Here is a 26077-nt window from a genome sequence, read left to right as displayed (position 1 = left end):
GCCATTTTGTTTGTCTGAGACAGACTGCCTGTGTCCAGACCATCTGACAGGAAGGGGAGGAGACAGCAGCTTTTGGGGCCATTTTGAGGGCAAGACTGTGGACAGAGGTTAGTGGCAATTGTGTTCATTTTTCTGTGTCACACATCGTGTAAAAGATACCCCGTGGGTTACGTAGATACTTGGTTTGAGATACCATCTGTTCGTATGAATGGCCCTTTCACAACATCTGCCGATTTCCGCCACCACGAGCGTTTTGTCGCCTCACCGCCTCATGCTTTTTTTCCCCTTTTTCTTTGTTTTCTAATAATCGTCCTTTTCCCACAAAAACAAACAATTGAACTGAGGAGAAGAAGAAACAACGGCCGAGCGGCACAGAGGCAGTGCTGTAAATGCTGTCCATGATCATCTTCCTCTCAGCTGCTAAGCGGGGCAACTGCCTTGCTGGCCATGCCGCATTGTCTTTCTGCTTTGCTGAGTTTGGTTTGTACACACACCTCTCCATCACACAACACACACTACATTAGGCTGCAACTCTTTACCCATCCATTCTAGCTGTAATTAGAGGCCTCGTGTTTTCATAGTCAGTTGGGTGGTAGTGCAGCTTTACTCTGTGTCTGTAAGTTTGTAGCTCAGAATACTGTGTTAAAGCCGGCCAAATTCCAGTGCAGAAAGCTTGCTTCACCACTGCACGTTTCTTGTTGTTCTTTTCATTGGTATAGTTGTGGTGGTTCCATGGTGTAATGGTTAGCCTTCTGAATTTTCAATTGAGTAATCCAAGTTCAAATCTCCGTGGAACGTGACCTTTGTGGTGTCGCCACCCATTTTTTACAAAGATAACTCTAACCAGCGGCCTATATCACAAAATAAGATTCTTGAGTTTCAGCCGGGAAAGTGCCCGAAAGTCAATCCTGGAAAATGCAACCACGCTTGCAATCCTGCAATTTGAACAGGTTGTTATTTTCTGTTAATTGGGTGATTTTCGTGTTTAGATGGATTTTTTTTACCCCCTTGAGCCACATTGTGTCACGAATGGCTTGAAAAGGCAGACATTACATGTATGTCACAATGAAAGGTGTTTTCCTCCCCTTAACAGGCAATATCGTTCGCAATAGCATGAAGCAGCGGTTTCCGACCCTGTTCCCGGACATCTACTGCCCTGTGGGTTTTCATTTCGACCCTATTTGGGCAGATGCCATTCAACTAATGAGCAGCTCAACGACATCTCTTGCTCTTGAATAAGGTACGCTTTGTTAGGCTTGAAGCCAAAACCGTCAAGACGGTAGATCTCCGAGAACACGGTCGGGAACCAGCGGAATACACGGCTAATTATGTCAAGCGACTGATGTGTCTGACCCAAAAGCTTTGTGCTGTCAAAACACTCTCCTTCGAGCCGGATTTGAACCAGCGACCTAAGGATTTCAACACTGCCCGACTACAGTCCTCCGCTCTACCAACTGAGCTATCGAAGGGTGTCGCTGTTGGTGGGGGGTATCCTTGCTCCGTAGCGGCACGCTGCCTTTGTACATCGCCGAATTGAAGGCAAAAAGGGAAGCGCAGCTCATTCCGAGAAACGCCAATGTCCCCGACAGTTTAGGATTACGCCTGGTCTCTGGCCCGCTTGCTGCGATGGAAACGAGGCCGTCGTTTGCCGGGTCCTTTTGGTTCTCCAGCGAATCGGGCCAGCCGACAAAGACAGCTGCGTTAAAACTCGTTCCCTGACCGGGAATCGAACCCGGGCCGCGGCGGTGAGAGCGCCGAATCCTAACCACTAGATCACCAGGGACTTGTTGTGTTGTCTCGGCATTGGAAAATTCCCGATAGGGGGCATAGGCCTTCTTGCAAAAAAAGACAACAGCCATTTTGTTTGTCTGAGACAGACTGCCTGTGTCCAGACCATCTGACAGGAAGGGGAGGAGACAGCAGCTTTTGGGTCCCATTTTGAGGGCAAGACTGTGGACAGAGGTTAGTGGCAATTGTGTTCATTTTTCTGTGTCGCACATCGTGTAAAAGATACCCCGTGGGTTACGTAGATACTTGGTTTGAGATACCATCTGTTCGTATGAATGGCCCTTTCACAACATCTGCCGATTTCCGCCACCACGAGCGTTTTGTCGCCTCACCGCCTCATGCTTTTTTTTCCCTTTTTCTTTGTTTTCTAATAATCTTCCTTTTCCCACAAAAACAAACAATTGAACTGAGGAGAAGAAGAAACAACGGCCGAGCGGCACAGAGGCAGTGCTGTAAATGCTGTCCATGATCATCTTCCTCTCAGCTGCTAAGCGGGGCAACTGCCTTGCTGGCCATGCCGCATTGTCTTTCTGCTTTGCTGAGTTTGGTTTGTACACACACCTCTCCATCACACAACACACACTACATTAGGCTGCAACTCTTTACCCATCCATTCTAGCTGTAATTAGAGGCCTCGTGTTTTCATAGTCAGTTGGGTGGTAGGGCAGCTTTACTCTGTGTCTGTAAGTTTGTAGCTCAGAATACTGTGTTAAAGCCGGCCAAATTCCAGTGCAGAAAGCTTGCTTCACCACTGCACGTTTCTTGTTGTTCTTTTCATTGGTATAGTTGTGGTGGTTCCATGGTGTAATGGTTAGCCTTCTGAATTTTCAATTGAGTAATCCAAGTTCAAATCTCCGTGGAACGTGACCTTTGTGGTGTCGCCACCCATTTTTTACAAAGATAACTCTAACCAGCGGCCTATATCACAAAATAAGATTCTTGAGTTTCAGCCGGGAAAGTGCCCGAAAGTCAATCCTGGAAAATGCAACCACGCTTGCAATCCTGCAATTTGAACAGGTTGTTATTTTCTGTTAATTGGGTGATTTTCGTGTTTAGATGGATTTTTTTTACCCCCTTGAGCCACATTGTGTCACGAATGGCTTGAAAAGGCAGACATTACATGTATGTCACAATGAAAGGTGTTTTCCTCCCCTTAACAGGCAATATCGTTCGCAATAGCATGAAGCAGCGGTTTCCGACCCTGTTCCCGGACATCTACTGCCCTGTGGGTTTTCATTTCGACCCTATTTGGGCAGATGCCATTCAACTAATGAGCAGCTCAACGACATCTCTTGCTCTTGAATAAGGTACGCTTTGTTAGGCTTGAAGCCAAAACCGTCAAGACGGTAGATCTCCGAGAACACGGTCGGGAACCAGCGGAATACACGGCTAATTATGTCAAGCGACTGATGTGTCTGACCCAAAAGCTTTGTGCTGTCAAAACACTCTCCTTCGAGCCGGATTTGAACCAGCGACCTAAGGATTTCAACACTGCCCGACTACAGTCCTCCGCTCTACCAACTGAGCTATCGAAGGGTGTCGCTGTTGGTGGGGGGTATCCTTGCTCCGTAGCGGCACGCTGCCTTTGTACATCGCCGAATTGAAGGCAAAAAGGGAAGCGCAGCTCATTCCGAGAAACGCCAATGTCCCCGACAGTTTAGGATTACGCCTGGTCTCTGGCCCGCTTGCTGCGATGGAAACGAGGCCGTCGTTTGCCGGGTCCTTTTGGTTCTCCAGCGAATCGGGCCAGCCGACAAAGACAGCTGCGTTAAAACTCGTTCCCTGACCGGGAATCGAACCCGGGCCGCGGCGGTGAGAGCGCCGAATCCTAACCACTAGATCACCAGGGACTTGTTGTGTTGTCTCGGCATTGGAAAATTCCCGATAGGGGGCATAGGCCTTCTTGCAAAAAAAGACAACAGCCATTTTGTTTGTCTGAGACAGACTGCCTGTGTCCAGACCATCTGACAGGAAGGGGAGGAGACAGCAGCTTTTGGGGCCCATTTTGAGGGCAAGACTGTGGACAGAGGTTAGTGGCAATTGTGTTCATTTTTCTGTGTCGCACATCGTGTAAAAGATACCCCGTGGGTTACGTAGATACTTGGTTTGAGATACCATCTGTTCGTATGAATGGCCCTTTCACAACATCTGCCGATTTCCGCCACCACGAGCGTTTTGTCGCCTCACCGCCTCATGCTTTTTTTTCCCTTTTTCTTTGTTTTCTAATAATCTTCCTTTTCCCACAAAAACAAACAATTGAATTGAGGAGAAGAAGAAACAACGGCCGAGCGGCACAGAGGCAGTGCTGTAAATGCTGTCCATGATCATCTTCCTCTCAGCTGCTAAGCGGGGCAACTGCCTTGCTGGCCATGCCGCATTGTCTTTCTGCTTTGCTGAGTTTGGTTTGTACACACACCTCTCCATCACACAACACACACTACATTAGGCTGCAACTCTTTACCCATCCATTCTAGCTGTAATTAGAGGCCTCGTGTTTTCATAGTCAGTTGGGTGGTAGGGCAGCTTTACTCTGTGTCTGTAAGTTTGTAGCTCAGAATACTGTGTTAAAGCCGGCCAAATTCCAGTGCAGAAAGCTTGCTTCACCACTGCACGTTTCTTGTTGTTCTTTTCATTGGTATAGTTGTGGTGGTTCCATGGTGTAATGGTTAGCCTTCTGAATTTTCAATTGAGTAATCCAAGTTCAAATCTCCGTGGAACGTGACCTTTGTGGTGTCGCCACCCATTTTTTACAAAGATAACTCTAACCAGCGGCCTATATCACAAAATAAGATTCTTGAGTTTCAGCCGGGAAAGTGCCCGAAAGTCAATCCTGGAAAATGCAACCACGCTTGCAATCCTGCAATTTGAACAGGTTGTTATTTTCTGTTAATTGGGTGATTTTCGTGTTTAGATGGATTTTTTTTACCCCCTTGAGCCACATTGTGTCACGAATGGCTTGAAAAGGCAGACATTACATGTATGTCACAATGAAAGGTGTTTTCCTCCCCTTAACAGGCAATATCGTTCGCAATAGCATGAAGCAGCGGTTTCCGACCCTGTTCCCGGACATCTACTGCCCTGTGGGTTTTCATTTCGACCCTATTTGGGCAGATGCCATTCAACTAATGAGCAGCTCAACGACATCTCTTGCTCTTGAATAAGGTACGCTTTGTTAGGCTTGAAGCCAAAACCGTCAAGACGGTAGATCTCCGAGAACACGGTCGGGAACCACCGGAATACACGGCTAATTATGTCAAGCGACTGATGTGTCTGACCCAAAAGCTTTGTGCTGTCAAAACACTCTCCTTCGAGCCGGATTTGAACCAGCGACCTAAGGATTTCAACACTGCCCGACTACAGTCCTCCGCTCTACCAACTGAGCTATCGAAGGGTGTCGCTGTTGGTGGGGGGTATCCTTGCTCCGTAGCGGCACGCTGCCTTTGTACATCGCCGAACTGAAGGCAAAAAGGGAAACGCAGCTCATTCCGAGAAACGCCAATGTCCCCGACAGTTTAGGGTTACGCCTGGTCTCTGGCCCGCTTGATGCGATGGAAACGAGGCCGTCGTTTGCCGGGTCCTTTTGGTTCTCCAGCGAATCGGGCCAGCCGACAAAGACAGCTGCGTTAAAACTCGTTCCCTGACCGGGAATCGAACCCGGGCCGCGGCGGTGAGAGCGCCGAATCCTAACCACTAGACCACCAGGGACTTGTTGTGTTGTCTCGGCATCGGAAAATTCCCGATAGGGGGCATAGGCCTTCTTGCAAAAAAAGACAACAGCCATTTTGTTTGTCTGAGACAGACTGCCTGTGTCCAGACCATCTGACAGGAAGGGGAGGAGACAGCAGCTTTTGGGGCCCATTTTGAGGGCAAGACTGTGGACAGAGGTTAGTGGCAATTGTGTTCATTTTTCTGTGTCGCACATCGTGTAAAAGATACCCCGTGGGTTACGCAGATACTTGGTTTGAGATACCATCTGTTCGTATGAATGGCCCTTTCACAACATCTGCCGATTTCCGCCACCACGAGCGTTTTGTCGCCTCACCGCCTCATGCTTTTTTTTTCCCTTTTTCTTTGTTTTCTAATAATCGTCCTTTTCCCACAAAAACAAACAATTGAACTGAGGAGAAGAAGAAACAACGGCCGAGCGGCACAGAGGCAGTGCTGTAAATGCTGTCCATGATCATCTTCCTCTCAGCTGCTAAGCGGGGCAACTGCCTTGCTGACCATGCCGCATTGTCTTTCTGCTTTGCTGAGTTTGGTTTGTACACACACCTCTCCATCACACAACACACACTACATTAGGCTGCAACTCTTTACCCATCCATTCTAGCTGTAATTAGAGGCCTCGTGTTTTCATAGTCAGTTGGGTGGTAGTGCAGCTTTACTCTGTGTCTGTAAGTTTGTAGCTCAGAATACTGTGTTAAAGCCGGCCAAATTCCAGTGCAGAAAGCTTGCTTCACCACTGCACGTTTCTTGTTGTTCTTTTGATTGGTATAGTTGTGGTGGTTCCATGGTGTAATGGTTAGCCTTCTGAATTTTCAATTGAGTAATCCAAGTTCAAATCTCCGTGGAACGTGACCTTTGTGGTGTCGCCACCCATTTTTTACAAAGATAACTCTAACCAGCGGCCTATATCACAAAATAAGATTCTTGAGTTTCAGCCGGGAAAGTGCCCGAAAGTCAATCCTGGAAAATGCAACCACGCTTGCAATCCTGCAATTTGAACAGGTTGTTATTTTCTGTTAATTGGGTGATTTTCGTGTTTAGATGGATTTTTTTTACCCCCTTGAGCCACATTGTGTCACGAATGGCTTGAAAAGGCAGACATTACATGTATGTCACAATGAAAGGTGTTTTCCTCCCCTTAACAGGCAATATCGTTCGCAATAGCATGAAGCAGCGGTTTCCGACCCTGTTCCCGGACATCTACTGCCCTGTGGGTTTTCATTTCGACCCTATTTGGGCAGATGCCATTCAACTAATGAGCAGCTCAACGACATCTCTTGCTCTTGAATAAGGTACGCTTTGTTAGGCTTGAAGCCAAAACCGTCAAGACGGTAGATCTCCGAGAACACGGTCGGGAACCAGCGGAATACACGGCTAATTATGTCAAGCGACTGATGTGTCTGACCCAAAAGCTTTGTGCTGTCAAAACACTCTCCTTCGAGCCGGATTTGAACCAGCGACCTAAGGATTTCAACACTGCCCGACTACAGTCCTCCGCTCTACCAACTGAGCTATCGAAGGGTGTCGCTGTTGGTGGGGGGTATCCTTGCTCCGTAGCGGCACGCTGCCTTTGTACATCGCCGAATTGAAGGCAAAAAGGGAAGCGCAGCTCATTCCGAGAAACGCCAATGTCCCCGACAGTTTAGGATTACGCCTGGTCTCTGGCCCGCTTGCTGCGATGGAAACGAGGCCGTCGTTTGCCGGGTCCTTTTGGTTCTCCAGCGAATCGGGCCAGCCGACAAAGACAGCTGCGTTAAAACTCGTTCCCTGACCGGGAATCGAACCCGGGCCGCGGCGGTGAGAGCGCCGAATCCTAACCACTAGACCACCAGGGACTTGTTGTGTTGTCTCGGCATTGAAAAATTCCCGATAGGGGGCATAGGCCTTCTTGCAAAAAAAGACAACAGCCATTTTGTTTGTCTGAGACAGACTGCCTGTGTACAGACCATCTGACAGGAAGGGGAGGAGACAGCAGCTTTTGGGGCCCATTTTGAGGGCAAGACTGTGGACAGAGGTTAGTGGCAATTGTGTTCATTTTTCTGTGTCGCACATCGTGTAAAAGATACCCCGTGGGTTACGCAGATACTTGGTTTGAGATACCATCTGTTCGTATGAATGGCCCTTTCACAACATCTGCCGATTTCCGCCACCACGAGCGTTTTGTCGCCTCACCGCCTCATGCTTTTTTTTTCCCTTTTTCTTTGTTTTCTAATAATCGTCCTTTTCCCACAAAAACAAACAATTGAACTGAGGAGAAGAAGAAACAACGGCCGAGCGGCACAGAGGCAGTGCTGTAAATGCTGTCCATGATCATCTTCCTCTCAGCTGCTAAGCGGGGCAACTGCCTTGCTGGCCATGCCGCATTGTCTTTCTGCTTTGCTGAGTTTGGTTTGTACACACACCTCTCCATCACACAACACACACTACATTAGGCTGCAACTCTTTACCCATCCATTCTAGCTGTAATTAGAGGCCTCGTGTTTTCATAGTCAGTTGGGTGGTAGGGCAGCTTTACTCTGTGTCTGTAAGTTTGTAGCTCAGAATACTGTGTTAAAGCCGGCCAAATTCCAGTGCAGAAAGCTTGCTTCACCACTGCACGTTTCTTGTTGTTCTTTTCATTGGTATAGTTGTGGTGGTTCCATGGTGTAATGGTTAGCCTTCTGAATTTTCAATTGAGTAATCCAAGTTCAAATCTCCGTGGAACGTGACCTTTGTGGTGTCGCCACCCATTTTTTACAAAGATAACTCTAACCAGCGGCCTATATCACAAAATAAGATTCTTGAGTTTCAGCCGGGAAAGTGCCCGAAAGTCAATCCTGGAAAATGCAACCACGCTTGCAATCCTGCAATTTGAACAGGTTGTTATTTTCTGTTAATTGGGTGATTTTCGTGTTTAGATGGATTTTTTTTACCCCCTTGAGCCACATTGTGTCACGAATGGCTTGAAAAGGCAGACATTACATGTATGTCACAATGAAAGGTGTTTTCCTCCCCTTAACAGGCAATATCGTTCGCAATAGCATGAAGCAGCGGTTTCCGACCCTGTTCCCGGACATCTACTGCCCTGTGGGTTTTCATTTCGACCCTATTTGGGCAGATGCCATTCAACTAATGAGCAGCTCAACGACATCTCTTGCTCTTGAATAAGGTACGCTTTGTTAGGCTTGAAGCCAAAACCGTCAAGACGGTAGATCTCCGAGAACACGGTCGGGAACCAGCGGAATACACGGCTAATTATGTCAAGCGACTGATGTGTCTGACCCAAAAGCTTTGTGCTGTCAAAACACTCTCCTTCGAGCCGGATTTGAACCAGCGACCTAAGGATTTCAACACTGCCCGACTACAGTCCTCCGCTCTACCAACTGAGCTATCGAAGGGTGTCGCTGTTGGTGGGGGGTATCCTTGCTCCGTAGCGGCACGCTGCCTTTGTACATCGCCGAATTGAAGGCAAAAAGGGAAGCGCAGCTCATTCCGAGAAACGCCAATGTCCCCGACAGTTTAGGATTACGCCTGGTCTCTGGCCCGCTTGCTGCGATGGAAACGAGGCCGTCGTTTGCCGGGTCCTTTTGGTTCTCCAGCGAATCGGGCCAGCCGACAAAGACAGCTGCGTTAAAACTCGTTCCCTGACCGGGAATCGAACCCGGGCCGCGGCGGTGAGAGCGCCGAATCCTAACCACTAGACCACCAGGGACTTGTTGTGTTGTCTCGGCATTGGAAAATTCCCGATAGGGGGCATAGGCCTTCTTGCAAAAAAAGACAACAGCCATTTTGTTTGTCTGAGACAGACTGCCTGTGTCCAGACCATCTGACAGGAAGGGGAGGAGACAGCAGCTTTTGGGGCCCATTTTGAGGGCAAGACTGTGGACAGAGGTTAGTGGCAATTGTGTTCATTTTTCTGTGTCGCACATCATGTAAAAGATACCCCGTGGGTTACGTAGATACTTGGTTTGAGATACCATCTGTTCGTATGAATGGCCCTTTCACAACATCTGCCGATTTCCGCCACCACGAGCGTTTTGTCGCCTCACCGCCTCATGCTTTTTTTTCCCTTTTTCTTTGTTTTCTAATAATCGTCCTTTTCCCACAAAAACAAACAATTGAACTGAGGAGAAGAAGAAACAACGGCCGAGCGGCACAGAGGCAGTGCTGTAAATGCTGTCCATGATCATCTTCCTCTCAGCTGCTAAGCGGGGCAACTGCCTTGCTGGCCATGCCGCATTGTCTTTCTGCTTTGCTGAGTTTGGTTTGTACACACACCTCTCCATCACACAACACACACTACATTAGGCTGCAACTCTTTACCCATCCATTCTAGCTGTAATTAGAGGCCTCGTGTTTTCATAGTCAGTTGGGTGGTAGGGCAGCTTTACTCTGTGTCTGTAAGTTTGTAGCTCAGAATACTGTGTTAAAGCCGGCCAAATTCCAGTGCAGAAAGCTTGCTTCACCACTGCACGTTTCTTGTTGTTCTTTTCATTGGTATAGTTGTGGTGGTTCCATGGTGTAATGGTTAGCCTTCTGAATTTTCAATTGAGTAATCCAAGTTCAAATCTCCGTGGAACGTGACCTTTGTGGTGTCGCCACCCATTTTTTACAAAGATAACTCTAACCAGCGGCCTATATCACAAAATAAGATTCTTGAGTTTCAGCCGGGAAAGTGCCCGAAAGTCAATCCTGGAAAATGCAACCACGCTTGCAATCCTGCAATTTGAACAGGTTGTTATTTTCTGTTAATTGGGTGATTTTCGTGTTTAGATGGATTTTTTTTACCCCCTTGAGCCACATTGTGTCACGAATGGCTTGAAAAGGCAGACATTACATGTATGTCACAATGAAAGGTGTTTTCCTCCCCTTAACAGGCAATATCGTTCGCAATAGCATGAAGCAGCGGTTTCCGACCCTGTTCCCGGACATCTACTGCCCTGTGGGTTTTCATTTCGACCCTATTTGGGCAGATGCCATTCAACTAATGAGCAGCTCAACGACATCTCTTGCTCTTGAATAAGGTACGCTTTGTTAGGCTTGAAGCCAAAACCGTCAAGACGGTAGATCTCCGAGAACACGGTCGGGAACCAGCGGAATACACGGCTAATTATGTCAAGCGACTGATGTGTCTGACCCAAAAGCTTTGTGCTGTCAAAACACTCTCCTTCGAGCCGGATTTGAACCAGCGACCTAAGGATTTCAACACTGCCCGACTACAGTCCTCCGCTCTACCAACTGAGCTATCGAAGGGTGTCGCTGTTGGTGGGGGGTATCCTTGCTCCGTAGCGGCACGCTGCCTTTGTACATCGCCGAATTGAAGGCAAAAAGGGAAGCGCAGCTCATTCCGAGAAACGCCAATGTCCCCGACAGTTTAGGATTACGCCTGGTCTCTGGCCCGCTTGCTGCGATGGAAACGAGGCCGTCGTTTGCCGGGTCCTTTTGGTTCTCCAGCGAATCGGGCCAGCCGACAAAGACAGCTGCGTTAAAACTCGTTCCCTGACCGGGAATCGAACCCGGGCCGCGGCGGTGAGAGCGCCGAATCCTAACCACTAGACCACCAGGGACTTGTTGTGTTGTCTCGGCATTGGAAAATTCCCGATAGGGGGCATAGGCCTTCTTGCAAAAAAAGACAACAGCCATTTTGTTTGTCTGAGACAGACTGCCTGTGTCCAGACCATCTGACAGGAAGGGGAGGAGACAGCAGCTTTTGGGGCCCATTTTGAGGGCAAGACTGTGGACAGAGGTTAGTGGCAATTGTGTTCATTTTTCTGTGTCGCACATCATGTAAAAGATACCCCGTGGGTTACGTAGATACTTGGTTTGAGATACCATCTGTTCGTATGAATGGCCCTTTCACAACATCTGCCGATTTCCGCCACCACGAGCGTTTTGTCGCCTCACCGCCTCATGCTTTTTTTTCCCTTTTTCTTTGTTTTCTAATAATCGTCCTTTTCCCACAAAAACAAACAATTGAACTGAGGAGAAGAAGAAACAACGGCCGAGCGGCACAGAGGCAGTGCTGTAAATGCTGTCCATGATCATCTTCCTCTCAGCTGCTAAGCGGGGCAACTGCCTTGCTGGCCATGCCGCATTGTCTTTCTGCTTTGCTGAGTTTGGTTTGTACACACACCTCTCCATCACACAACACACACTACATTAGGCTGCAACTCTTTACCCATCCATTCTAGCTGTAATTAGAGGCCTCGTGTTTTCATAGTCAGTTGGGTGGTAGGGCAGCTTTACTCTGTGTCTGTAAGTTTGTAGCTCAGAATACTGTGTTAAAGCCGGCCAAATTCCAGTGCAGAAAGCTTGCTTCACCACTGCACGTTTCTTGTTGTTCTTTTCATTGGTATAGTTGTGGTGGTTCCATGGTGTAATGGTTAGCCTTCTGAATTTTCAATTGAGTAATCCAAGTTCAGATCTCCGTGGAACGTGACCTTTGTGGTGTCGCCACCCATTTTTTACAAAGATAACTCTAACCAGCGGCCTATATCACAAAATAAGATTCTTGAGTTTCAGCCGGGAAAGTGCCCGAAAGTCAATCCTGGAAAATGCAACCACGCTTGCAATCCTGCAATTTGAACAGGTTGTTATTTTCTGTTAATTGGGTGATTTTCGTGTTTAGATGGATTTTTTTTACCCCCTTGAGCCACATTGTGTCACGAATGGCTTGAAAAGGCAGACATTACATGTATGTCACAATGAAAGGTGTTTTCCTCCCCTTAACAAGCAATATCGTTCGCAATAGCATGAAGCAGCGGTTTCCGACCCTGTTCCCGGACATCTACTGCCCTGTGGGTTTTCATTTCGACCCTATTTGGGCAGATGCCATTCAACTAATGAGCAGCTCAACGACATCTCTTGCTCTTGAATAAGGTACGCTTTGTTAGGCTTGAAGCCAAAACCGTCAAGACGGTAGATCTCCGAGAACACGGTCGGGAACCAGCGGAATACACGGCTAATTATGTCAAGCGACTGATGTGTCTGACCCAAAAGCTTTGTGCTGTCAAAACACTCTCCTTCGAGCCGGATTTGAACCAGCGACCTAAGGATTTCAACACTGCCCGACTACAGTCCTCCGCTCTACCAACTGAGCTATCGAAGGGTGTCGCTGTTGGTGGGGGGTATCCTTGCTCCGTAGCGGCACGCTGCCTTTGTACATCGCCGAATTGAAGGCAAAAAGGGAAGCGCAGCTCATTCCGAGAAACGCCAATGTCCCCGACAGTTTAGGATTACGCCTGGTCTCTGGCCCGCTTGCTGCGATGGAAACGAGGCCGTCGTTTGCCGGGTCCTTTTGGTTCTCCAGCGAATCGGGCCAGCCGACAAAGACAGCTGCGTTAAAACTCGTTCCCTGACCGGGAATCGAACCCGGGCCGCGGCGGTGAGAGCGCCGAATCCTAACCACTAGACCACCAGGGACTTGTTGTGTTGTCTCGGCATTGGAAAATTCCCGATAGGGGGCATAGGCCTTCTTGCAAAAAAAGACAACAGCCATTTTGTTTGTCTGAGACAGACTGCCTGTGTCCAGACCATCTGACAGGAAGGGGAGGAGACAGCAGCTTTTGGGGCCCATTTTGAGGGCAAGACTGTGGACAGAGGTTAGTGGCAATTGTGTTCATTTTTCTGTGTCGCACATCGTGTAAAAGATACCCCGTGGGTTACGTAGATACTTGGTTTGAGATACCATCTGTTCGTATGAATGGCCCTTTCACAACATCTGCCGATTTCCGCCACCACGAGCGTTTTGTCGCCTCACCGCCTCATGCTTTTTTTTCCCTTTTTCTTTGTTTTCTAATAATCGTCCTTTTCCCACAAAAACAAACAATTGAACTGAGGAGAAGAAGAAACAACGGCCGAGCGGCACAGAGGCAGTGCTGTAAATGCTGTCCATGATCATCTTCCTCTCAGCTGCTAAGCGGGGCAACTGCCTTGCTGGCCATGCCGCATTGTCTTTCTGCTTTGCTGAGTTTGGTTTGTACACACACCTCTCCATCACACAACACACACTACATTAGGCTGCAACTCTTTACCCATCCATTCTAGCTGTAATTAGAGGCCTCGTGTTTTCATAGTCAGTTGGGTGGTAGTGCAGCTTTACTCTGTGTCTGTAAGTTTGTAGCTCAGAATACTGTGTTAAAGCCGGCCAAATTCCAGTGCAGAAAGCTTGCTTCACCACTGCACGTTTCTTGTTGTTCTTTTCATTGGTATAGTTGTGGTGGTTCCATGGTGTAATGGTTAGCCTTCTGAATTTTCAATTGAGTAATCCAAGTTCAAATCTCCGTGGAACGTGACCTTTGTGGTGTCGCCACCCATTTTTTCCAAAGATAACTCTAACCAGCGGCCTATATCACAAAATAAGATTCTTGAGTTTCAGCCGGGAAAGTGCCCGAAAGTCAATCCTGGAAAATGCAACCACGCTTGCAATCCTGCAATTTGAACAGGTTGTTATTTTCTGTTAATTGGGTGATTTTCGTGTTTAGATGGATTTTTTTTACCCCCTTGAGCCACATTGTGTCACGAATGGCTTGAAAAAGCAGACATTACATGTATGTCACAATGAAAGGTGTTTTCCTCCCCTTAACAGGCAATATCGTTCGCAATAGCATGAAGCAGCGGTTTCCGACCCTGTTCCCGGACATCTACTGCCCTGTGGGTTTTCATTTCGACCCTATTTGGGCAGATGCCATTCAACTAATGAGCAGCTCAACGACATCTCTTGCTCTTGAATAAGGTACGCTTTGTTAGGCTTGAAGCCAAAACCGTCAAGACGGTAGATCTCCGAGAACACGGTCGGGAACCAGCGGAATACACGGGTAATTATGTCAAGCGACTGATGTGTCTGACCCAAAAGCTTTGTGCTGTCAAAACACTCTCCTTCGAGCCGGATTTGAACCAGCGACCTAAGGATTTCAACACTGCCCGTCTACAGTCCTCCGCTCTACCAACTGAGCTATCGAAGGGTGTCGCTGTTGGTGGGGGGTATCCTTGCTCCGTAGCGGCACGCTGCCTTTGTACATCGCCGAATTGAAGGCAAAAAGGGAAGCGCAGCTCATTCCGAGAAACGCCAATGTCCCCGACAGTTTAGGGTTACGCCTGGTCTCTGGCCCGCTTGCTGCGATGGAAACGAGGCCGTCGTTTGCCGGGTCCTTTTGGTTCTCCAGCGAATCGGGCCAGCCGACAAAGACAGCTGCGTTAAAACTCGTTCCCTGACCGGGAATCGAACCCGGGCCGCGGCGGTGAGAGCGCCGAATCCTAACCACTAGACCACCAGGGACTTGTTGTGTTGTCTCGGCATTGGAAAATTCCCGATAGGGGGCATAGGCCTTCTTGCAAAAAAAGACAACAGCCATTTTGTTTGTCTGAGACAGACTGCCTGTGTCCAGACCATCTGACAGGAAGGGGAGGAGACAGCAGCTTTTGGGGCCCATTTTGAGGGCAAGACTGTGGACAGAGGTTAGTGGCAATTGTGTTCATTTTTCTGTGTCGCACATCGTGTAAAAGATACCCCGTGGGTTACGTAGATACTTGGTTTGAGATACCATCTGTTCGTATGAATGGCCCTTTCACAACATCTGCCGATTTCCGCCACCACGAGCGTTTTGTCGCCTCACCGCCTCATGCTTTTTTTTTCCCTTTTTCTTTGTTTTCTAATAATCGTCCTTTTCCCACAAAAACAAACAATTGAACTGAGGAGAAGAAGAAACAACGGCCGAGCGGCACAGAGGCAGTGCTGTAAATGCTGTCCATGATCATCTTCCTCTCAGCTGCTAAGCGGGGCAACGGCCTTGCTGGCCATGCCGCATTGTCTTTCTGCTTTGCTGAGTTTGGTTTGTACACACACCTCTCCATCACACAACACACACTACATTAGGCTGCAACTCTTTACCCATCCATTCTAGCTGTAATTAGAGGCCTCGTGTTTTCATAGTCAGTTGGGTGGTAGGGCAGCTTTACTCTGTGTCTGTAAGTTTGTAGCTCAGAATACTGTGTTAAAGCCGGCCAAATTCCAGGGCAGAAAGCTTGCTTCATTACATTACATTACATTATGTGGCATTTAGCAGACACTCTTATCCAGAGCGACGTACAACAAAGTGCAAATCAAACACAAGAACAAGTGCAAAAGTAGACCTGAGAGGACAGTACAGTTCCGAGTCCTAGTGTAAACATACAGAAATTCAGAACCCTTGAAGAGTACAATCAACTTTCAAACTAGCATACCACAGTTTGCAGCTAGAATACAACAACAGCCAATAAAAACAACAATACCTATACAAGTAACGATATCTATACATAAGTGCCATTACGGACTAAGGCTAATCACAGTGATTGTGAGTTGGGGAGGGAAAGGTGTAGCCTGAAGAGATGGGTCTTCAGTCTGCGCTTGAAGGAGGTCAGAGACTCTGCCGTTCTGACATTTACCGGGAGGTCATTCCACCACCGTGGGACCAGGACAGACAGCAGTTGTGAGCGTGAAGTGCAGGTGTGGCGAGGGGGAGGCGCCAGACGGCACGAAGTGGCAGAACGGAGGGGTCTTGTTGGTGTATAGGTCTTCATATGGGATTGAATATACACAGGGGCTGATCCTTTAACTGCCTGGTATGCGAGCACCAACGTTTTAAATTTGATGCGAGCCATAACAGGCAGCCAGTGGAGGTTGTTGAGCAGGGGGGTGACATGTGAATGTCTGGGAACATTGAATACCAGACGGGCTGCAGCATTCTGGATCAGTTGTTGGGGTCTGATGGCAGATGCTGGAAGGCCAGCCAGCAGAGAATTGCAATAGTCCAGGCGGGACAGGACCATTGCTTGAACCAGGAGCTGAGTGGAGTAGGTGGTGAGAAAGGGTTGGATTCTCCGGATGTTGTACAGGAAGAACCTGCACGCCCGGGTCACCGTAGAGAAGGACAGCCTGTTGTCCATCACCACTCCAAGTTTCTTGCACTAGGGGATGAGCTCACTGTGGTATCCCCTAGTGCGATGGAGAAATCGAGATGGCTTCACCACTGCACGTTTCTTGTTGTTCTTTTGATTGGTATAGTTGTGGTGGTTCCATGGTGTAATGGTTAGCCTTCTGAATTTTGAATTCAGTAATCCAAGTTCAAATCTCCGTGGAACGTGACCTTTGTGGTGTTGCCACCCATTTTTTTACAAAGATAACTCTAACCAGCGGCCTATGTCACAAAATAAGAATCTTGAGTTTTAGCCGGGAAAGTGCCCGAAAGTCAATCCTGGAAAATGCAACCACGCTTGCAATCCTGCAATTTGAACAGGTTGTTATTTTCTGTTAATTCGGTGATTTTCATATTTAGATGGATTTTTTTTTACCCCCTTGACCACATTGTGTCATGAATGGCTTGAAAAAGCAGATATTACATGTATGTCACAATGAAAGGTGTTTTCCTCCCCTTAACAGGCAATATCGTTGGCAATAGCATGAAGCAGCGGTTTTCCGACCCTGTTCCTGGACATCTACTGCCCTGTAGGTTTTCATTTCAACCCTATTTGGGCAGATGCCATTCAACTAATAAGCAGCTCAACGACATCTCTTGCTCTTGAATAAGGTACGCTTTGTTAGGCTTGAAGTGAAAACCGTCAAGACGGATGTCAAGCGACTGATCATAATTTGGATTTTTGTTTTGTAATGTGTTTTAATCTAATGTAAAAGCAGAGAAACAGATCTACGAAAGAATTGTCATTTGTCCAGCTTGGTGAAATCTTTCCGGGTACTACACCTGTTTGAAATGTGTAGTTTGCAATGTTTCTCGGTGCTCCTACAATACAGCAAGATATGGCTCGGTGGCCTAAATTGGGTGACAGTTATGCCAGTTATGATGACAGCATACTGGAGGTCTTTGGCAAACAACGTGCTTGACAGGGCTCAGTTAACAACCGTACGCACTGGCCGATAACATGACAGAGAAGGATGGCTGCTGGCTGCCAGCAGTGCTAAAGTCATCCAACCATTCTACGTAAGAAGGTAAGATGACAAGGTGATATCACTGTGCTTGGACAATGCAGCCCCCGCATTAGCCCGGCTAGCTCAGTCGGAATCTTAATCTCAGGATTGTGGGTTTCCGAACACACTCTCGACCAGCACTACTCAACTCTCGACCAGCACTACTCAACACATCCTGCGTGCCACAGTATTTGCAGACATTTGTTCCTACCATGTGATACGCCACCTGATTTCACTCATTAGCTTATTATCTTAACTAAGCAGGTCAAATAATCACTGAAATCAGGGGGTGTAGTGCACGGCAGGAGCAAATACCTGCAGATACTGCAGCCTGCAGGACATGGAGTCGAGTAGTGCCACTCTAGATGTCAAACAAAGATGTCTTGAACAAAGAGATTCACAAACGCATCAATTAATTGTCACTTTTATATTTAGCAGCCATCTCAAGAGAAAATAAGAAGAGGAAATAAGCCAGTAGAAACTCCCAGAAAACCAGTAATACTGTACCTACTTAAAGCTACTATCATAGCTAATAACAGCAGCTACCTAATGTTGCTGAACGCTGGCCAGCCACTTGCTTAATGAGCCACAAAGCTATCTTTTTCAAACCCTGCCTGTATTAGCTAATGACATACATACTTGTAACACGGGCACGATGTTTGAGACGTGTATGACGGAGGAGGAATTCTACAGAAGATGGAAGGTTATCAAGTCGGAGACGGCAGTTATATTTGCTATAAAAGCAACAACGTGAAATTTGGAACTAAATGTAAATCATGTATTTTAATTATTATTCTATAGCAAGCAGGACAACGACATGAACTGACCCTTGCTAGCTAGCTAACATTACCTGTTGACCTTCTAAGATATCCAGCTTAGTGATAAGTACTAATTTGTTGATGTCATTTTAAGAGTGATCGTTTTAGCTTGCCTGTTTTCTCAGGTAATAAACTATATGATTTCCATATGCAGATCCCAAGCCCTCTGCAATTACAGTTGTTACATAAGACTGGTGTTTGTACAGTATCTTGAAGCTAAACGCTAACTATAATGCATAGCTTTTAGTAACTTTAGAATAGCTAACATAGCTAGCTAGCATGGCAGAGTTTATGTTGTTGTCCTGCTTGCTATAAGCTATTCAGTAAAATAGATTATTTCCAAATGTTCTGTTTTGTTATCTGTTTATGTCTGTGTGGGTAATATAACGGAAGACAACTTGTATTTTCAAGAGGTAAGTATTCTTTATTGATGATCGCATATGAACATGAACTTGCTCCATGGAGATAAGTAAGGAAGAGAGCAAGGCTCAAGCTCGCCACATGGGCTAAAAATCATTGCTTAAATCGGAGAGGGGGGCCTATACTGATTACACCAAATTTCAATTTTTTAGTAGGATGGAGAAACTGGTTACTTAGGTAGCTCTTTACCATAACACAACTGTATCCATAGAACATATACAGTCGTGCCTCAGTTAGATAATGTCCGAACCACACTTCAAAACATGAAAATCACCAGCCTATATACATGAAAAATCTTTTGGTAAGGTAAACGCGCTTTTTAATAAAAAAATTTATTAAAAAGATGAGTGAAAATATTAGCATTTTCTTACGTTTTTTTGTGCTTTTCTGCAAACTTTTTAAAGTGTACAGTTTCTCACCCAATTAGAACACATCCTACTTTTAAACAGACTAGTGCCTTTTGCAAAAAGTGCGTTTTCATGTGCTACAGTTGTCATTAAAATAGATATTCTCGAGAACAAGGCCCCATTGAAAATAAACAGCGAAAAGTTAGCTCATCTGTTTGCCAGTGACGCTATAATGTAAAGTATAGTGCAATTGCAAGCCACGTGACTCACAGAAAATACTATTTACATTGCCAGAGCCATATGGAGCCAAAATGGCCAACGGCAGTGACGTCACTCCAGCAAGGCACTTGACTGCTCTGCTGCCTCCTCTTTTAGCTTGTGTGTAATTCAAAGGCATACTTTACTATCTCGATAGGCTACAACCAAACAAAACCTGGTCCATATCATTGTTTTCTCGTTGCTTGTAACATTGAGCTAGGTTTTGAACCAGCTGGTTGACCTGTTAGACTAGCTCCATTGGCTGAACACTGTGTATTGTAACAGTTTTATGTTCTTGGCTATTGTCAGTTGCATCTCACATGCAGAAACAGATTAGTGATTGGATTAGTGAAACGTAGCCTATCCTATATGGTGCTTCATAGCTATGTCAGTTATCGCGAGTGTTTGCATTTAATTTCCCACTGTAACACCTGTAACACTGTTACAAATGTACTGATAATAAATATCCCATTTGGTAATGATTGGTTGAATAAATTAATCCATGCATGTTTATGTAGGCTACGGAAATAATTGTAGCTGCTTGTTAACAGTCATGCTAGTTTTATGTAGGGTACAACCAAATACATAAACCCACTTCCCAGTTTTAAATTGCCAAATTTGTTTGTCGGATTTGACCTGTCATTTCACAATCTGGGTAGGATGATATGCGTGATAACGACACAAAGATTTGGTTGAATATTTTTGCCAGATTTTGTGGGTTGGGTTTTCATAGTAGCCTACGTGGGAGTGAGCATGATGAAGTCACCCAGAAATGTGAAAAGACTTCCACTGAAATATACATTGTTGTACACTACGCTGGGGGAGTGGAGGAGGGCAGGGTTTTAGCCGTTTTGTTCCTGCACTTCAAAAAATGGAACAGTGGAGAGAGGGAGTCCACAAAGATCGGTTTCCGGGGCATGGAGTGGAGGAGGGTGGTAGTGGAGTTAAGGAGTATGCACTTTCCAGCTAATGGGACACATCCGTTGAAATCCTATTTCTGACCGCTTTCAAGATGGCACTTAGCTCAGCTAGCATTAGCTATTGATTTCTAGCTAGTTTGTCAGCTACTAGTAGCTAGCAATACAACTGTACAGAGCTATAATTAAGCTAGTCAACTTAAAGAAATACGTATGTGTTACCCCAACTAATGCGTAACTTAGCTAGCTAGTGGTAAAGTAACGTAAATATTAATAGCTAATTGCGTTAGCTAGCTAGCTATGTAACGTTAGATAGGATAATTTAGCTACAATGGCAACTTCTAGCTAGCTATGTTATTCCTGTAAAGTCCTGTAAAGCATGTACATTAAACCAACAACAGCAGTAGATTAGTTGTCACTGCCAAGCTTACAAAACAACATTGCCTTAATGTAACGTTACCTACAGATTTGCAGCTATCAACAGCTAGCTCATCCTGGCATGAGGCATGACATCTTCTCTGTTCATTCTCTTTTACTGCCGCCACTACATTAATTACATGGGTAGCTGGCAAGACTCAGACGCAGACTCAAAACACACCTCTTCAAACTCTACCTTAGTCCCCCCTCCTGATTTACCCCGCCCCCCCCTTCTGATACCCCTATCCCTGCCTAACCCCCCCCCCCCCGCCCCAAAAAAAAAAAAAAAAAAAAAAAAAAAAAAAAAATTGCACTTATGATGACGACTATATGTTTAGAACAGCAGTCCAGGTGTATTTTTCTAGTTCGGGATGTGATGCTTTGACTTGTGGTAGAACCTATGCACTTGTAAGTCGCTTTGGATTAAAAGCGTCTGCCAAAAAAAAAAAAAAAAAAAAAAAAAAAAGATAGGCAGAGCTAGCTAGTAACTGCCTTTGATCATGCTGTAACGTTAGCTAGTTTGAACTGTAAAGTTTGCCAAACTTTGTCACCTATGGATGGTTGGTCACGTAGCTAGCTAGCAAACATATATTTAGCTGTGTAGTCAGCAGCTTTTTAATATTTAACGTTACATAGCTGTAAAAGAAACTAAATAAGGTAATCACTGCCAAATTACATAAATTCATTGTGTATATTTGAACTAATGGTAGCAGCCATGAAAATCAATGTTCAGACAATCAGATCACAGCAGAGAACATTTGTACATGTTTTGTAGAATTTGTGATTTGATTGATTTTATTTTTAAATTGTATTAGTTTCTATTTAAAAATGTATCGTACTATTTTAAATGTATTTCCTGTCGTATTGTACTGCTTCTACTGATTTTTGTTAACAGAGATTAAATAAAAATAATCCGTCATTGTAATTGTCCTGTTCCCCAAAAAATGTATTTTGGTTCTTGAAAAGTGCTATATACAATTGTAAATACAATTTTCTTGATTATTATTATTATTATTATTATTATTATTATTATGTCTTTCATCATTATAATATTATTATATTAGGATGGTTTAGCAGTGCAACCCGCATTAATATTTCGTATGGGCTAACATACACATTACACATATACTGTACTCTAAATCATTTATGAAATAAATGCACCAAACTTATATTTTGAAGATGGAGCCTTAAAGCTATATTTCACCAAACAATTACCAGCTCAAAAATAGTCTAATGGCATAATGAATTCACATTCAAAAGGATCTTTTCCATACACAAATTACCTTGCACAAATGAATGGTAAAGATAGGAAAACATTTGGGGTGAAATTAGCTATAACGCTTGAGTGGAATGCGTGGAGGTAAGGTGTTCAGCACTTGGGCTCCTCGGAGACTCAGATTTGGCTTGTGGTCTGTCTCCATTTCAAAGTACTGTTACTGGTACTGTTAGGAAGTCACAGAATCTCTTACATGCCCGGGTGAGCTTGAGGGATTTTTCTAGCTCTACATATCTCTGTTCGGCTGGTGTTAGAGACTGCGACGCATAGGCAACAGGCCTCCATTCGTCACCCCATTTCGGCTGCAAGACGTCTCTGCATCTGCAGACACCTTTGTCTCCTTACTTGGGTCATACAGGGCGAGTACTGGTGCGGATGACAAATACTCCTTCAAGTCGTTTGAAGGCTCTGACTAGGCCCTCAGAACCAGCAGTTATTCTTGGACAACAGGTCCCTGAAGGGTTTGTCTTTTTTCTTCCAGGTGCCTAACCATCCCCAAAAAGCCCCTTAGCTCGCTGAACATTTTTTCGCCAGCTACTGAATCAAGTATCTGTTCAACTGAGGGGAGTACATATTTTTCTCTTTGCACAGACTCATTAAGTTTTCTAAGGTCCACATATAAGCAAGGATTATTGTTTTGGGTCCCGCCACAATTCTTGAGCATCATTCTGTGGCTTCCTCCACCTTGCTGATCACTCTAATCTGCTCCATGCATTCAGTTTGTTCTTGACTTCAGGCATGAGCGGTAAAGGGATACGACGTGGAGAGAACGGCTCGCCTCCTGTTCTCAGTTTAATGGCGTTTAGCTTCTGTATCAGGCCAAGCCCGCTGCACAGCTTTGGATAGCATTCCCTCAGTGTCTGAATGTTTACACCATCAACACGTGTGACTGAACCCAGGCTAGCGATGGCTGCCCAGTAGAGCTGTGTGTAGGCCTCTAATTACATATAGTTTTATCTTTCTGTAGAAGCACATTTGTGACCCCCAGCACATCTCGCACACCCGGTCCCAGTAAGGGTTTGGACACTTGTGGGAGTACTGTTTTTTTGCAGTCTTTGAACATGGTATGAAACATGTGGTCTGGCATGACAGTCATGTCATGATGTTACAGAGAGGTAGGGGAGTGTGACAGGCAGGGGGAAGTGTGACACTTTTTTCCAGGATAAAAAGTGTTGTATAGTTTAATAAGCAAAATGCTGTATTTTACACTTCATGAGACCTTTGATAGCATTTAGTTTCCATGTGTCCTTTTGGAGTTTCCAATTTGTGGTGATATTGTCCTCGAAATTGAAAGGGGATTTGTCCAGTATTGTGACTTGGCTCCATTGTGTTTCTTAGCACACCAGCCACAGCTACAAGAATCTGTATCCAGTCAAAACCAGAAAGTCTTTTCAGTGAGAAAAAAGTGTAAATTTACAATGTTTGGGCATATTTAACTTTCTTTTAGTAATATTTGGTCATTCTGACTCTTAAATAATAATAATAATAATAATAATAATAATAATACATTTTATTTGAAGTAGTGCCTTTCTAGACACTCAAGGTCACCTTACATTGGGCAAAATACAAAATAAACATTTGTCTTGTTAAACAAACCCCAAGGGGTTTCCTTTCAGAGGAGACCAGGAGTATGCCTGCAGGCAAAGGCTTGAAGACTAGTAACCATTTTATTTTTAAGCTTGTATCAAGGAAATTAAGGGAAGGGGTTGAGGAATCATGTTTCAGAAGACTCAAAACAGTGCCCTCTGTCTACCATTAAAAAAAACGGAAGTGTACTATACTTTCTTCTTACCTGCATGAAAGAACAATAATTTTGGCTTCCTTTTTTGCAATGACTTGCTAGTCTTGGCGTCTTGGTTCAGAAAGAATTTCAAAATGCTATGACAGGCCATTTTTTATACCATGATAAAGAATTAGAAAAAAAGTTTTGAGAGTTTAAAGGGCTTAAAGTTTTCACTATGGTAGTTCACGTTAGTTGACCTCCACAAAGTTCTTATCCTGCTAATGGTAATGCTAGCTAATTTTAGCTTTGTATCCACTGAGGTAGCTGAATGCCAAAATAATACAAAGTATACTAGCTTTAACTTCACAGTCACAATCTCTTTTTTGTAGTTAAAGAAAAAGATGTCATGTTACTAAATTAACAGTTTCTTTGCACAACTTTAATTGGTTTCTCAGATTCTTTCTCAAATTGAAGGTATTTGTTATGAAATGTATCAAATGCTTATATTGAAATATTTCTGTTGTTTAGTATACAGTATCTGTCTGCATTCACTCTCCAGTGGTGGAATGAACTTATCATGGAGGTGAGGCCATATTGTGACACAGACTGAAGACCCACCTCTTCAGTCTGCATTTTAGTACTTTTCTTCAGTAATTATTTGAGGATTGTCGTAGCATGGTTTATAGAATTCAATATATTTGTATTGTATTTGTCCCTTTGATTAAGGTTGCATAATAATGCATGTCATATTTTTATTCCCCTCTGACGTCCAAATAGTCCCATAATGCTGCTCCTTGCCCATTTTGGCCTTCTTATAGCTTAAGCTACACAAATGAAAAGAAAGGATGTCATTCAGAAATAAGTTGAGCACTAACAGTTTCTTTGTTTGGAAAGCAATCCGACAGAGTCAAAAGTCGTAGTTTGAATAGTTGATCATTATCTGACCGAATAATTCAGAATTTTGTCCAGTCCCACAAGAGTTTGTTTACTTTTTCTATTCACTTTCATTTTTTCAAGAAGGAAGATGCAGAACTGTTAGTATGCATGTGGAGCATCGACAAACATATATTTAAAGTGAGCAATTGGGTCAAAAAGGAATTTTGTGCAATCTTGAGTAATATAATAATAATAATAATAATAATAATAATAACAATAAGATAACCATAGCAAAGCTTTGTTTCTACTTAACAAGATACAGTCAATGGACATATTATTTATAGTAATTTACAGTTTTACAGTTTTACAGCAGGCCAAGACTAACATTTATACTTAAAAATGTTTTCTTAAATTTCATTTATAATTGTAAACAAGTCTTCTTTGGAGCCAGGGACCATTACACATTACACATTACACATTACTCAGCTGGTAATTAGATAGATTTGTATTTATGTATATACATTATTTTTACCATATTAATGGTGCACTTGATGATTGAACTGAATGGTGAAGGAAGACTACAATAACATGGTACACCAAAGTACATGATTGATTTGAGCATAATTGCATAATTTAATAAATACGCAAAACGTCAACACAAGGCTTTCTCTATTTGGATATACTGACTGGATTTTGTTTCAGCTAGAATGTCATACTTATAGGTTCAATTGTGCTAACATATCATTTGAGTACATGAACATAAACACTTTAAGTACAAAAGCTGTAAATTATATTTATCCATGAATACATTAAAAAATAAAATAAAAATGTGCATATATTTATAAAGTGTATAAAGTGTATAAAAAACTAGTATAAAGTGGAATCAATATACAATACAATTTTGTGTGCTTCCAGTCCAACACACCAAATTCTGTCCTGTCACAAAGCCACAAAACAAACGTTGATAGCAGTTTGATCTTATCCGATCATGTTTTAAGTAGATACATTGGAGATTGTGAAAGGCAGGCCATGTTATTGGTTGCTACAAAAGACTGCAAAAAACCTATGCAGATTGAGGAACGGGTTCATACTCGGTAAGTCTCTCCACATAGCTTTTTGGAGAAAAATACCTCATTATGGGTTGCAAATGGCGCGAGAGTAACTAACAAGCAGGAGGACTGGACTCTTAACAGGCACGTAGGAAATTAATTTGCGACTTTAAGCAAGGTATGTCACATGAACTAAATTTTATGCAGCTGAATAAAATAATAACATGCAATTTTTTAGCAACACCCAGGACAATGGAGGATACATGCTACTTGTTTATTTTATTTGTTTAGTGATGCATAATTTCATAATGATGTTGCCTTACAAATGCAAATGCTGCCCTTTGGCAGAGTCTTTGTGACGTGGTAGCAAATTAATTTATTCGTCACAAAGCATGGTTTGGAAATGTTTCATCTGTTAAGTATAACCAAGGGAAGACCTAAACATTAAGGAGATAAAGATAATAAGAGAAGAGACACTTGTTTGGTGAAGGTCATAGAATAGCATTAGCATGATTTCAATTAAA

The 26077-nt window shown here is 44.4% G+C and overlaps 16 non-coding genes across 16 annotated transcripts; all 16 read right to left on the bottom strand.

Annotated features, from left to right (window-relative positions):
- Window positions 1-1381: 1381 nt before the first annotated feature.
- On the bottom strand, window positions 1382-1469 carry trnay-gua (transfer RNA tyrosine (anticodon GUA)). Its single transcript is given in 2 exon segments — window positions 1382-1417; window positions 1433-1469. It is a non-coding gene; the product is annotated as a tRNA-Tyr (tRNA).
- Window positions 1470-1711: 242 nt separating this feature from the next.
- On the bottom strand, window positions 1712-1783 carry trnae-cuc (transfer RNA glutamic acid (anticodon CUC)). The gene has a single exon. It is a non-coding gene; the product is annotated as a tRNA-Glu (tRNA).
- A 1453-nt stretch (window positions 1784-3236) lies between these two features.
- Window positions 3237-3324, bottom strand: trnay-gua (transfer RNA tyrosine (anticodon GUA)). Its single transcript is given in 2 exon segments — window positions 3237-3272; window positions 3288-3324. It is a non-coding gene; the product is annotated as a tRNA-Tyr (tRNA).
- Window positions 3325-3566: 242 nt separating this feature from the next.
- On the bottom strand, window positions 3567-3638 carry trnae-cuc (transfer RNA glutamic acid (anticodon CUC)). The gene has a single exon. It is a non-coding gene; the product is annotated as a tRNA-Glu (tRNA).
- A 1453-nt stretch (window positions 3639-5091) lies between these two features.
- trnay-gua (transfer RNA tyrosine (anticodon GUA)) lies at window positions 5092-5179 on the bottom strand. Its single transcript is given in 2 exon segments — window positions 5092-5127; window positions 5143-5179. It is a non-coding gene; the product is annotated as a tRNA-Tyr (tRNA).
- A 242-nt stretch (window positions 5180-5421) lies between these two features.
- Window positions 5422-5493, bottom strand: trnae-cuc (transfer RNA glutamic acid (anticodon CUC)). Its single transcript has one exon. It is a non-coding gene; the product is annotated as a tRNA-Glu (tRNA).
- Window positions 5494-6947: 1454 nt separating this feature from the next.
- trnay-gua (transfer RNA tyrosine (anticodon GUA)) lies at window positions 6948-7035 on the bottom strand. Its single transcript is given in 2 exon segments — window positions 6948-6983; window positions 6999-7035. It is a non-coding gene; the product is annotated as a tRNA-Tyr (tRNA).
- Window positions 7036-7277: 242 nt separating this feature from the next.
- trnae-cuc (transfer RNA glutamic acid (anticodon CUC)) lies at window positions 7278-7349 on the bottom strand. The gene has a single exon. It is a non-coding gene; the product is annotated as a tRNA-Glu (tRNA).
- Window positions 7350-8803: 1454 nt separating this feature from the next.
- Window positions 8804-8891, bottom strand: trnay-gua (transfer RNA tyrosine (anticodon GUA)). Its single transcript is given in 2 exon segments — window positions 8804-8839; window positions 8855-8891. It is a non-coding gene; the product is annotated as a tRNA-Tyr (tRNA).
- A 242-nt stretch (window positions 8892-9133) lies between these two features.
- trnae-cuc (transfer RNA glutamic acid (anticodon CUC)) lies at window positions 9134-9205 on the bottom strand. The gene has a single exon. It is a non-coding gene; the product is annotated as a tRNA-Glu (tRNA).
- A 1453-nt stretch (window positions 9206-10658) lies between these two features.
- Window positions 10659-10746, bottom strand: trnay-gua (transfer RNA tyrosine (anticodon GUA)). Its single transcript is given in 2 exon segments — window positions 10659-10694; window positions 10710-10746. It is a non-coding gene; the product is annotated as a tRNA-Tyr (tRNA).
- A 242-nt stretch (window positions 10747-10988) lies between these two features.
- On the bottom strand, window positions 10989-11060 carry trnae-cuc (transfer RNA glutamic acid (anticodon CUC)). The gene has a single exon. It is a non-coding gene; the product is annotated as a tRNA-Glu (tRNA).
- A 1453-nt stretch (window positions 11061-12513) lies between these two features.
- On the bottom strand, window positions 12514-12601 carry trnay-gua (transfer RNA tyrosine (anticodon GUA)). The gene is given in 2 exon segments: window positions 12514-12549; window positions 12565-12601. It is a non-coding gene; the product is annotated as a tRNA-Tyr (tRNA).
- Window positions 12602-12843: 242 nt separating this feature from the next.
- trnae-cuc (transfer RNA glutamic acid (anticodon CUC)) lies at window positions 12844-12915 on the bottom strand. Its single transcript has one exon. It is a non-coding gene; the product is annotated as a tRNA-Glu (tRNA).
- A 1453-nt stretch (window positions 12916-14368) lies between these two features.
- On the bottom strand, window positions 14369-14456 carry trnay-gua (transfer RNA tyrosine (anticodon GUA)). The gene is given in 2 exon segments: window positions 14369-14404; window positions 14420-14456. It is a non-coding gene; the product is annotated as a tRNA-Tyr (tRNA).
- Window positions 14457-14698: 242 nt separating this feature from the next.
- Window positions 14699-14770, bottom strand: trnae-cuc (transfer RNA glutamic acid (anticodon CUC)). Its single transcript has one exon. It is a non-coding gene; the product is annotated as a tRNA-Glu (tRNA).
- Window positions 14771-26077: the final 11307 nt, after the last annotated feature.

The sequence above is a fragment of the Conger conger genome, chromosome 13 (assembly GCF_963514075.1).
Source record: "Conger conger chromosome 13, fConCon1.1, whole genome shotgun sequence".
NCBI lineage: Eukaryota > Metazoa > Chordata > Actinopteri > Anguilliformes > Congridae > Conger > Conger conger.
The sequence above is the reverse complement of the archived record's forward strand: the minus strand, read 5'-3'. Positions and strand labels throughout refer to the sequence as shown.